The 13,429-nt window shown below is 51.2% G+C and overlaps 1 pseudogene; it reads left to right on the forward strand.

Moving 5' to 3' along the window:
• Positions 1 to 320: 320 nt before the first annotated feature.
• LOC124247221 (nitric oxide synthase, inducible-like) lies at positions 321 to 11,381 on the forward strand (annotated as a pseudogene).
• The last annotated feature ends 2,048 nt before the right edge of the window (positions 11,382 to 13,429 follow it).

The raw sequence follows: 13,429 nt of genomic DNA on the forward strand, positions 1-13,429 counted from the left end.
GACCATGTATTAAGGACCCACACTGGGGAGCTCTCAGCTGGGAGGAAATTGAATGTGTTCTAGGACACACAGCTTGGCACAGGGTCAGGCTCTCCCTGGGTAGACCTGTTAAGGAGAGCAGGAACCACAGCAGGGCTGGGATTGTCCAGTACCCAAAGTGAAGTGATATTGTCACCAGCCATGGACTCTAATCTGCTTCTCTTGTCTTGCCTAAATTCCGACCTATTTCTTTTGTCTAAGCTAGTTCTCTTCTCTTGTTAAAGGGTGCAGATGTTCCTTTCTATAACAACTTTGGGGTCTTGAGTTTGTTGGTTTCAGCCATGCTGCAGGACGATCTAAGTGCCAAAGGCCTTGGACCTAACTGCTCTGAACTGGACCAGACCGATCCAGACTGCAACCATAAGAGTGAGACCTGTGCAGATAGGTGCAAAGTTGTAGTAAAGTAACCCTCATTTACACTGTAAATTCTTCTCCTTCTGGGAGGGGCAGAACAGCCATTTTTAGACCACACAATGTATGTAAAAGTGTATTTTCAAACCATGCATGTGTAAGCTTATGCCCACCTCTGCATGCATATTTTTTAGTATTAATTCCCTATGCAGAATAAAGGGACCCGCCTCCCCATACTTGGGGAGCCATAGCTTTGTGAAATTATTTCCTGTTGTCTCCAATTTGTTTGCTGCATGCTGCAAATAAAATTGTGCTTTGTGTGGCGAAACTATCTGGTGTATGTTTTGATTTTAACTCACCAAGGAGTGGGCTCACTTTTGTCCAGTAACAGTATTCACCAGAGAAGATGGACTCCAGAGCTCTGATATGTAAGTCTCCTCATCATCCCCACCCCTGACTCCTGTACTGTCAGAGGAACCCCTGTACGTTGAAGATCGCTGACATATTGTCAGCCCCCATCATCAACTCTGGGCCTTGGGTCGGGGCACAGAAGTTTGCAGGAGGTTGGAGCACATCACCAGAGCACTTAGCATGTAGCAGCAGAAAGTCAGGAGGGTGCAGACGCGGGATCTCTCCTGATGTCTGGTGTGGCAGCTTGTCACTGGCTCCAGTTGCCCCTGTTGGCAGCCAAAGCGGGGCCGGAGCCTGCAACAGGGTGGCCTGCAGGCCAGTTCTAGTCTGGAAACTTGTTTTATTTGCCTTACACACTGTATTAAAAAGAGTAAGCCTACTTTTGGAAATTGGGAGATTTCACATAAAAATCCAGACTTCTAGCTTCTCTTCAAAAAATAACAAAGAATGACAAACAAACAAAAAGGAAGATCTGGCTATACTGGGCTCTCATTTCCATGAGGCTGCAATTCACCAGAGCTGAGTACCAGCTGCCTCCTTAGAGTGTGCATTCTCCAGTTAGCCATAATCCTTACCTTTCCCTAATGTATCATCAACACTGAGGGCAAGTGTCAGTAGCCATTTGTCATTGCCCTCTTACTGTGTGTTTCTTAAAAGAGAGAACTATTTCCCTATACCTATGTCTCTGTCAAAAGTGAGGAAACAAATGATAAACTGAAAGGGCATAAATTTGTTACAAAAAATGGAAGAGAAAATATTTCTTTCTAGAAATGAAGACTATTCCTGTGCACTTAACAAATAAGCACATGATCCATTTCACTCATGCAAGACGCTTCCTGGCCCCAGAGGCCTTTGAGTTTGTAATCTCTGAGCTGGACCAAAGACACAGAAGGCTTGAGAAGAAATAAGCATGTCCAGCCTTCTTCTGGCACATGACAGTGCCAGGTATCTGAGAGGACAGTGGAGGCCTCCCCCTTTCTACCCAAAACAGTGAGCAAAATGAGAGCAAGAAATCTACTGACTTTGGGTAACACCAAACTTGCCTTGTTTTCTAGATTTCCCACAATGAGACCAAACCCTGGTGTACCATGGCCCAGACCTGCACACAGTTCTGTAGCACACAGAGCTGTTTTATAGAGAATGCCTGTGGGAGGGCAGCAGCGGCCACACAGGAGAAACGATGGGTTCTCTACAGACCTGTCTCCTAGAACCTCTGTCTCTTGAGGGACTAGTGTGGAGTTAGGCAGTCACATTGCTAAAGGGTTCTGTCCTGGCTCAGATGCTCAGTTTGGCTAGTGTGGAACAGTCCTGGTTAGTGCCTGTTATCCCCGCATCCCCGCTGGTTAGCACCACCTTTGACTCTCAAGGTATCCTGGTTTGGATGACATGGTCCCCCTTCTTTAACTGACCCCTTGTCTTTAATTTACATTTGTAACTTATTACAACTTCTGACAGTTTATTCCTTTATTCTGGGTCCATAAGTAAACCAAGTGCAGAAATAGCCATGGTTTCTAAGTGCTGTCTGGGGGACTATTTCATGGGAGTGCATCCTCTAAGCAGCCTGATCAATCTCTAAATGGGATGGCTACCTGGAGGGGCTAATTTCCCCTGCAGCTCCCAGTCTACCCTCCCGTGTGCAGTTGTAGCTGCAAACTACACAGAGCAAGGTCAAGAACTGCAATGCTGATCACCTGTCTCCCACATTCCCCATCTGGTATGGATCCATAGCATCCTCTGACTCTCTCACCTTCAGACGTCAACTTCCTTGCTCAGTACAGGGGAAGTGAAGGTTCCACTTTCCATTTCTCCCCACTCCCTCCCCATTGTTTCTCTTTACAGGGGCTCCTTGGCATGACGTGCTGCTCCCACTGCTCACCTCCCCAGGTTCTGACTCCTGTAAAATCTCCTGTCCTTTTCCCCTCCCACCTTCTTTGAGACTCCAGGCTCTCTCCCCAGGGGAGCCAGTATAATGAGTTGTAAAGAGTGTGGACATGGGAGATAGCCCACATTTGCAGCTTTTTTTTCTTTTTCTTTTTGCTGATGAAGATGAACCCTGAGCTAACATCTGTTGTAAATCTTCTACTTTAATTGCTTGAGGAAGATTCTCCCTGAGCTAACATTGTGCCAATCTTACTCTATTTTGTATGTGGGTCACTGCCTCAGCATGGCTGCTGATGAGTGGTGCATATCTGCACCCGGGAACCAACCCAGGCCACTGAAATGGAGTGTGCCAAAATTAACCACTAGGCCATGGGGCTGGTCTCCCAACTTTGAATCTTGGCCCTGTCATTTAATTCTTGTGTGATCTTAGATAAGTTCCTTAATTTCTTCAAGCACCATTTCCTCACCTATAAAATGAGATGAATAAATATGAACCTTGTAGGCTGTTGTTGGGATTAAATGGGCTAGTGCTGAAAAGGCTTTAGCACTGAGCTCAGCATGTGGTACCTCCATGGTAAATGCACCGTTAAACACACTATTGGCCTGGGTGGATCTTGCTCCCAGATCTACCCACCTCCTCCATGATATAGTCCTGCAGGAAGGAATCTGTTGGTCAAGAGTGATGCCTCCAGCACAGAGAGAGCCAGCAGGGTGGACAGTGATGTCCATAGACACCTGAGTCCCAACATACACTCCAGGAAGCCCTGGTCCTCCATTCTCACTTCCCTTTTGAAACCTCACTGTGCAGGTCCAGCCACATTGAAGCACAGTAGCCACTGAAACACACATGCACAGCCCTCCCGAGAACGAGCACGAAGTCTCCCTGAGGATCCTCTACATCCTTAAAGTCAGCATATCCTTCTGTCTCCTCATCGGCTCATTGACAACCTGCCTCTCTCTCCTGCAAACGAGTTAGTGCTTGGCTCTTAGAACACATTTTAGCTACTTTCCTCAACTGCTGCTTTCAACTTGCCCCTCCCGGCTTCCGACACAGGAAAGGGGCCCATTCTGGAGTCACACACACTTTCTGAGGTCTCACTTCTAATTACACAAGGATCCTGTTGATGCTTTGAGATGTGCACTCCTACAGGCTGCATTATATTTGCATATTTTTCAGTCTAGCATTAAGGGATGGGAAAGAGAGAGTTCATTCTTCCAGTGCATTATTTTCCTTCAAGTACTGTATACAACTTTAACCTTAATTCCCAAGGACCCAGATGCACTGCCATTTGTTGTAATTTTGATAACGGCAGCTGGTGGTCCCCTTTGATGAAAATAACAAGAATAATAGGAGGATCCGATTTGAGGGCACAAAGGTAATTAGGGAACTTTAGACGTGAAACAATGGGTCAAAGACAGAGCCATTGTCTGCCAAATGCTCCCTCTGTCTACTGCTTTCTGAGACAATCAGGATGCTTAGATTAGAGGTAGGACAAAGGGACTCCCACCAGGATCTCAAACTGCCCTAGTTAATCTCTAACCAAACCCACCTTCACTCAGGCCTGGGCTTTATTTGCATGAAGGAAAGACCAGAGCAAGTCAGTCTTTGAAAGGAGTGGGGAGAAGTGGCCACTGGCATTAGCAACGATACATCAGTAGGGCCAGTCTGACTGGTAGCCCCTGTGGCCACCAATGCCTTGTGTCTGGTCTCCACTAACCACAGGCCAGCTTTCCAGCTTAGGAGCTCGGCACCTGCTTCATGTCCTTCGTCACTTAACTCTTTCCCCAAAGGGGAGGGCAAGAGAAGCTCAAACACTTGGCTCTTTGTTCAGGACTTTCAGGGAACTTTTGGCAGGAAAGGACCTTTCTCCGCCAGGACAGGCAGGTGCTATGAACTCTGTGGGTTTTGTCAATCTATGCTGTGCCCTCCATTCATTAGGAAAACTGGGCTTTGTTTTAGTAATTGGATCTGTGCTGGGGACAAGGAAAGCTTTGTTCCAATGCCCACATGTCTCCCAGTGGGATGCTCTCTTTAGGCAGAGTCTGTGGTCAAGCCCTGTGAGGCTCAGAGGGCTGCAGAGGGAAGGGTGTGGTCCACGTACTCCCCAAGGAAATGCCACAGGCCTGGTCATCATTAGGGCCCTCTTGAGCACACCAGCCTCAGGGGATGCTAGTGACCCATGCTCATGGAACCAGGCAGGAAAATGAAAGGAAGGCACATTTCCTGGGGAAACTGGCCCACTCATCAGAGAGCTCCGGAGGGATCCTGCTGGCATCACCAGAGGCTTCTTTTTCCTTCTCCAGCTGCACCACCCTCCTGGGGGAACTCTCCAGGGAGCCCAGCCAAGGTCTGAGCTCCCTGCCAGGAGAGCACCTCAGGGTTTTCCCAGGCAACCAGCAGGTTCTGGTCTAAGACATCTTGGAATGAGTGGTGGATGGCCCTGCACCCCACCAAACCATGTGCCTGGAGACCTGAATGAGAGCGGTAAGCCCTCCACATGGGAGCCTCAGATGTGGCAGCCCCAGCATCCTCCAGCTAACACCCCTACCTGGATGACAGGCAGTACCGAGGCCTGTGCTGCTGGCAGCTAAGCCTGTCCTTCCTGCTGAGTGGGTGGGCCACCCCAGCCTTCACTAAAGCAGCTTTGCAAACAGTCCTTACCCGGCTGCGGGCCAGCAAGAAGGGACGCTTCTTTGGTACTATCTGGCCAACACCAGAGGCTGGGGAATCCTTTTCCATTCCATTCGTTCTTTTGTTCACCTCTCTGCTTTTTTGTTGACTGACTGATTCACTTGTTTTTCTTTCGAAATTTTACCTTGTCACATTTATAGACTGGGCAGACACTGGGCTACAAAAAGAAATGAGACTCAGTGTCTGCCCTCAGAAAGCTCACTACCTAGTACAGGAGGTGGACATAAAGAATATTCATACTAGTCATTATAATAATAACAGTAGCAGCTAGCCTTTGTGGAGTAATGACGATCTGCCAGCATTTTACATGCATTCTCTCTTTAGTCCCCACAATAGACCTGTGTGTGCAGCTTGCTTGGTGACATAATAGAGAAATGTGGAAACAGTGTACAAAGGGTGAGCGCTGAAGGTTCAAGTCCCTGACCCATCACTTACTAGCTGTGGTCTTGGGCACAGGAGTCAACCTCTCAGGATTTCTTCCCTTGTCTCTAAAACAGAGATAATAGAGCCTTGCTTGTGGGCTTGTTGTGAAGAACAAATGAGGAGATACAAGTGCAACCATCACAGTTCCTGGCGCCAAATCAATGCAGGAGTGGATGAATGTCCGTGTCCTACAGGCTAACGCACATGTGACCAGAGGGTCAGAGAAGGGGCCTAACGCACCCTGAGAGTCTCCATGGATCCTCAAATTTACAAGCTCATTTCATTTTCATAGCATCTAATTTCATTCTGCTTCACCACTGAGGGTCTCATTCACACCCACCTTCCCTGGGAGATGGGCAGAGGCAGGCCACAGGGGACAGGAGAGTGTGGCTGCTCCTGGCCATCCTCCCCTGGAGAAGATGCTGTCCTGGGGGGATATGGAGCACCCACTTCCTGTGCTGAGGGGAGGCTCTCAGTCTATGAGGGGAGCACAGCATGGGGGTGACAGGCCTCAGGAGAGGCTGCTTAATGAAGTCAATGATCGCGGGCCTCCCGGCCCAGAGTACTAGCTCCCCGGCCTTGGCTTCCCCAGTGAAAATCACGCCTCCAAAGACTGTTCCCCATAAAGAGAGTGGCCACAGTAGGAAAGTGGGGGTCATAGAAGCAAAGTCTGGCATTGACCCCCACTGTCCAGGACAGCATCAGAGAACCTGAAACTTGGGGATGAGGGAACAGAGGTGTCCTCATGACTGTAGGGAGACAGATGTGGTCCTGATGAAAAAACGTGTTTTACCTACTATTTATGGAGCACCTGAATACCAGACACTATACCATTACACATGCACTATTTCAGTCAATGCTCGTACAAGCCCAGAGAGACAGGTTTTGTCATCACGTCCATTTCACGGAGATGGAACCAGGGCTCAGAAGGTTCAGTCACCAGCTAGTAAGTGGGGATCCAGAGTCTGAAGCCATGTCTCCTGGCTCCAGGGTCCACACTGTCACTGCCTTGCATGCTGCCTATGGAGACTCCTCTCAAGGAGCACCCAGCACCCACCCAGCACCTCTCTGTGTGGCACCCCAGGGGACTGCAGTCATGAGCATTTCTCTAAATGAACATCTGGTCTCTGGGGTGTACATCAGTCTTTGGTAGATTAAGTCACTGTGAGTCCATAGTTCATGTGTGAGTGCCCTGCTGAAGGTCAGATCTTGGCCAGAGAGGGACTGGAGCTTGGGGCATAGTTAGTTTTTCAGGATTGAGTCAACTTGAGTTCCCTTTGGAGGGCTGTTGATCAGCCTTCCCTGGCAGCCTTATCTCTGGGCACCACCTTCCTGAACATGAGTCAGGCACATGAGCCCTTTGGCTCTGCCTGGGGCCAGAACTTCAGTGTCTTCTCTCCCCTGCAGCTGGAACGTGGAGGGTGCCTGCCACAGAGACCTCAATGGGGCTTTATTTTCCATCCTGATTTCTTCCTTCTCTATCCAGGAAGCTACTGGGTCAAGGACAAGTGGCTGCCCCCCTGCTAACTCAGTCAGGCCCTCAGCTACTTCCTGGACATCATCATCTGCCCAAGCCAGCTGCTGCTCCGAAAGCAGGCCTAGCTGACCATGAAAGAGGACTAGAGACGGAGGTTGGAGACCTTGTGCCAGGCGAAGGTTGGGGCCTGTGGGTGAGGCAGGGACAGGGTTCGAGAGTCAGGTGTAGCTAGAGCCCAGAGCTGGTCTTGAAGGTCCAAGAGAGACCCACCGCAGCTTTGCAAAGTGAGATTTGTCAAAGGCTGGTGGCATGTCATGCATCCTTTCCCATCCCGTCTCTAAGACACAGTTGCGTTAGGTGAACTGAATGTTTCTTAGTGTCTACAGGATGCAACCAAAGTGCTTCGTCATAAGTTAGCTACAAAAGATGGGCCAGTATGTCTTGTCTGTCTTGGTATCCCCCAAACGTGGAACAAGCCCGGAGCTTAGGAAGGGTTAGAGGATGCATGGTGTGGATGAATGGATAAGTGGACATAGTGACAGATGGGTAGTCAAATTAATAAAATAATGAGAGAATATATTAAGTCACCTGCAACTTTCTAGTCCCAATTCTGTAAAAGGCACTAGATGTCATTATTACCACCATCATTGTTGCTAGTTATCTTGATCCAGCCACCTCCACTGCCATTATCCCATGGCTGTACTGTACTAACTCGGTGCACATTTTCTCATTTAATTCTCACAGCATCCCCTCAAGGTAGGTTATACTATCCTCATTTCACAAAGATTAACTGATTGTGACAAGATACCAGAGGTAGTAAGGGCATCCAGGCAAGATTTGAACCCAGATCTGTATGATTCTGAAGCCCTGCCCCAAGTTAGATTATAGTAAAGATCTGACTGCTTCCCAGAATTGCAGACAGTGACGTCCTAAGTACATGAGTTACATGAATGCTACTCACTGGCCTGTGTTCCTCCAGGACAGGAACTATTTCCTCTCCAGTTTGGTACTCTCAGCACCCTGGACAGCGCCCGGAACTTCCAGGCCTGGGTGGAGGCAAGGAGTGAATAAATGAATGAATATCAGATTGTGACAGCCTCTTCCCTCGGTGTGAAGCAGGTGCCCTGAGTCCTGGACACTGCTCTTGGCTTTCAGCCCTCGGACTATAACAAATGGAAGTTCACCAATGGCCACAAAATCCTGGAAGTGCTGGAGGAGTTCCCGCCCCTGCAGGTGTCTGCTGGCTTCCTGCTCTCCCAGCTCTGTATTCTGAAACCCTGGTGCTACTCCATCAGCTCCGTTGGGGACCACACACCCACGGAGGTCCACCTCACCATGGCCGTGCTCAGGTACTACACCCGAGGTAAGTCTGGGCCAGAGGCTCTGGGGCTGTCCAACTCATCTATTTCCGGGCAGTTCTCCAACATCTCTGAGCATCAGCATCCTCATCAGTTAAACACCCTCCACCCAGAGTTGTTAGCAGCAAGAGGAGGTGTGAGGGAGAGATTACTGTGAACTGGGCAGTGAGCCAACCCCTTTGTATGTGTTTTACTGGTAACCATGTGGGATGGGGACTGTGTGCATTCTAGAGGCGAAGAAACTGAGGCACAAAGAGGTTAAGCCACTTGCATAAAGTCACACTGTTAGCAAGCAATAACTGAAATTCTGACCCAAGTAGGCTGACCTGTCAGACCGAGGCCAGGTTATTCACCACCCCACTCCACTCTGTCCTACTACTGTCGGGGTAGTTTAGTGAGATCAGATTGGAAAGCATCCAGTCCTTACTGGGAGCCCAATGAGTCTGCATCTCCCTGAGAGTCCAGCCGAATCCAGGGGTGATTTTGCCTGCATTGTTCGCTCACTCCCTCGCTGTTCACTCAGCGATGATGTATTTCATACATCTCTGTGCTTGGCACCATGGTGGGTATGGAAATACCACACACGTAGCTCCTGTTTCAAGGAGCTTGTCATCTAGTGGGGACAATGGAGAGCATAAAAATAGATGACTCTTGTTATATGGGAGCTAAGAAGAGGAGTGCAGGGGCTGTGAGGGCAGAGGATGGGGGATGGGCTCATATAGGCTGGAAGCTCCAAACCTTGTCCAGTAGGGTTTGCCCCCGCTGGGCCTTGCAGGGCTCTGTGGCAGCTGCATGACCCTGTTGTCCGTTGCCACCACCCTGATGAGGACCACTTCTATCAGGAGGAGATGCTGGAGAAGGCCCAGAAGAGGGTCGTGCATGAGGTGCACACAGCCTATTCTTGCCTGCCTGGCCTGCCCAAGCTAAATGCAGCAGTTGCCGAGAAGCAGGGGGAGACTTCAAAGCACAGACTGTGGGGGCTACCTTGGCTCCCACACACCCCTCACCCCTCGGAACTTTCATCCCTTCAGCTCTAAAAGGGAGGCAGTTACATATTATGTTCACTCTTCCAGGAGAAGAGACAGGCCCTGAGACGTTCAGGACTGAGTCAGGGGCACATGGTGGGTTCATCTCAGTGCCCAGGCCCCTGGATGTCTTCCTCCCGGTATACATGACTGCCTGGGGAGAGGTGGTCCAGGCCGGCTTCATGCTCAAACATAACAAGGGCAGCTGCTGCTCCCACCATGGCCGATGGGCTCTGCTGCCCCTGGGGCACTTTACCTCACGAGCCTGGGGAGTCAGGACAGACTCTTGGCTCAGCCCTTGTGCACTCGCCCCATCAGAGATTCTCCCAGACTCAGCGCTCCAGGCTCATTGCTGGGGTCACTGGCATCTTGTGTGGAAGAAGAACAGAGAGTCCCTGATGGACTCCTTGGCTTCTGTGTAACTAGGGAGCCCAGGGCTCCATGTCCTGCTCTGAATGACAGTGGGGATCCCAGGGAAAGTCTGTCTCGAGAGGCTCCCTTCTGTGGGGAGTGGGCAGCTACTCCTCGCTGGGCAGGGCAAGTGGCTCGAGTGATGCCTCTTTTAATCATGGAGAATTCTGAGTCAATCTGGAAGCCCCATTGGGCGGTCAGCTCCTTGTGGTCAATGTCCACCTCTGCAGCCCCAGCCCAGGCCTGGCTGGGCAGGATGCCAGTGCACCTCTGCATCCCAATATGGGTCCCTGTGCAAGGTCCTGGCTGGGAGGGTGCTCACCCTGTTCCTGAGGGTGCAGCCCATCATGCCCCTGCCCACCTCCCCATGCCCACCTCTCCATGACTGCAAGCTTCACCCCCATTACAGAGGCCAGGACCCCCCATCTCCTCTGGTTTCAGGTCTACTTTCAAGATATCCTGCGGCAGCAGCTTGCAGGTGCAGGCAAAGCCACATGTATCTCTGCGAGGTTGTGCACATGTCCAGGACATGGCCTACACTCTGAAGCAGGTGATGGCTGCCACGCTGAGTCTGAGTGAGGAGCAGGTTGAGGACTACTACTTCCAGCTTAAGGTACGGCCACTGGTGTGTGCACTAGGGATGGAGGTCAAGGACACAGGCCAGGGATCCTGGACTCGAGAGTTAGGCTCAGAACAGTCCTGGACCTCAAAGGAATCCTATAGGTGCCTGGAGGTCAGGGCTGGCCAGGAAGTGAGAGGCCTGACTGTGCATCCTGGTCTGTTGCTCAGTTCAACAGAGGCAAACGCCTTGCTTTACAAGCCTTCTCAGAGCCTCTAACACGCTATGTGCATCGTGACACTTCAAGAAGGGAGCAAGTACACAGCATCTCCTGGACGCATTTACCTCAGAGCCCACATTTTCTGGAGCCTCCGGAGGGACAGGCAGTAGGCAGGCCTTACTGTCCATCATAAGCTTGGGGAGATGCTTAGACGTCCACACCAGAGCAGGCGCCGATTGGAGGGAAAAAGCCCAGGTGAGGTTCAGCATAATATAAGCATGACAGATTAAGGGTCAGGAGTGTACGTTTGACAGGGAAGTGGGGAGCCCAGGGGCTCGTCCCAGCCTGGACCTGATGAATGAGCGGTGGCTCGAGCAGCAGAGCTGGCACCCTGGTCTCTGTTTTCCCGTAAAGAGCCAGAAGCGCTACCATGAAGACATCTTAGGTGCCAAAGTTCCCTACAAGCTGAGAAAGGATGGGGCCACAGGGCAGCCCAGCCATCCCAGAGCGCCATCAGCCCCAGGGAAAAGTTAAAGCTGCTGCCACAGAATTTAATGATGGAGCCAACTCTGGATTATGTCCTGGGGAGCTGGAGAGAAATTATATCCCCAAGCCTTACATCTTGTTTACCCATCTCCTTCTCCCCAACCCTTTACTTAAGCTGCTACCAAATAGTACCCTGGACTGAGTGGAACCTCATCTCCCTTGTGTCCACCCTTCCCCGGATAATGGAGATTTGGTGCCTCCCTGGTCCCTTGGAGATGAAATGCAATGCCAGGCAAGGCCAGTGGGTAAGGATGGATGTGGCTTCTGATTGCATTATTTGGAGTGACCAGCAGGAGGCGGTGGCACACCACTCTGCATTTCACTGCACCATGTACAGTTACTTGTGCCTCTGTGTTTAAGAAAAACAAACCCTAGTCTGTTCCTGATGGCCACTTGGGGCTTCCTTGTATAACTCCTTAATGGAGATATTGATATGAAATGCCTTTTATTTTAAATAAACACCTGGGGACAGGTGGGTGCCACAGTCTGGACAAATATCTCCCAAAATGGGTCGTACCAGCTTAATCACACTGCTTCTCCGAAATTGCCGCCAGGAACGGGGACAGTGCATGGAGATGTGTGCACGTCGGAAAGCATGGGATGCCTGAGGGAGCACAGGCTCACCTGCAGGGCCTGAGCCGATCTCCCCCAGGAGACCTCTCCCATGGGGCTGTGGCAGGTGCCATTGCACGTGATGCCAGTTCTCTGGTGAAGGCCTGGACCACACCCTGACTTAGAAAGTCACTGTACTTTGCTCTGGGGCCTCCTGTGTCATGAGGGTTTGGCGAATAACGATTTGGCACCTGGGTGAGAAAGCAAGTGAGGTCGGGCTGCGTGTCAAGGACTCGGCAGAGAGTAAAGGACACACGTCTTCCCTGGGGAAGGCTTCTCAGGGGCTGAGCCAGGTTTCCTTCTCCGGTGAGAACGAGGAAGGAACTCAGCCGGGGGCTCAATGGGGTCTGGATAAATCTGTCTCCAGCCTGGCTTTGGCCTCCTTGTCATTGACTCCCTGCCCACTTCTCCCCTCGCTGCTCCTACTCAGATGGGGAGAGAGGGGCATGCCAGCCTCCAGTGTCCAGCAGGGCATCCAGGATGAGGTCAAGAATACGGTCACTCAGCCGGGTGCCTCCCACCCTCGAATGTGCACACAAACCCCCTGGGCTCTCGTTACAGTGCAGACTCTGACCCAGCAGGTCTGCCCTGGGCCCGAGCTGCTGAGTTTCTAACAAGCTCCCAGGTTCTGCTGCTGCTACTGGGCTGAGGACTACGCTTTGAGCCCCACCCTGGTTCCCGAGGCACTAGACTCTTGACGGAGTTGGCAGGACGTGTTGGCATCGTGTGGACACAGAGCTGGGCCCCCTACACTGGCCCCGTGGCTGGCAGAACTCCACCCACAGAGCCACTTTCCCAACCACACTCCAACCACTAAGGGCGGGGTACCCCCAGTGAAACCCCACAAACATGCCTCTCTTCCGAGTCAGCTTCTCCTGACCCCAATGCCACCTCCTGCCACTGGGACAAGGGGCTCTGATGGGCTGGCCCTGCCACCTGGCCTCCTGGCCCTGCCTCGGCCCCAAAGGGCTCTGGCCCAGCCCTTGGACCATTTTGGGAGCATGAGGCTGTTTCCTGGGTTCACCTCTCTTCCCGACATTCCTGCATCAGAGATTCCTGCCCAAGAGCCTGAGCCCGGCCTGCTTTCTCCCAGAACCTTGTGACATTGGTGGGGACCCACTGGAAGCAGGTGTAGATATCAGGACTCCCCACCCCCGATCAAAATGAGCCCATGCTCTCTCCTCCCACTCCCCTCACCCAGGGCTCCTGGGTTCTAGAGATTCCAAAATATCTCTAAATACATTTAATAAACTACAATCATCCCATACATGTGTACACAAAAGTCTTTTTCTTTCTTTCTTTGAAGGACACGGGGAGTGGAGAGGCCTCAGCTGAGAAGGGTCCCGTGAGTTGGTGGAAACCAGCAGGGTGTCATCAGGGAGCTTTCCTGGAGCGGGATAACAGCTGGTGCAGGTTCAGGAGAG

Source organism: Equus quagga, chromosome 11, assembly GCF_021613505.1.
Source record: "Equus quagga isolate Etosha38 chromosome 11, UCLA_HA_Equagga_1.0, whole genome shotgun sequence".
Taxonomy (NCBI): Eukaryota; Metazoa; Chordata; class Mammalia; order Perissodactyla; family Equidae; genus Equus; species Equus quagga.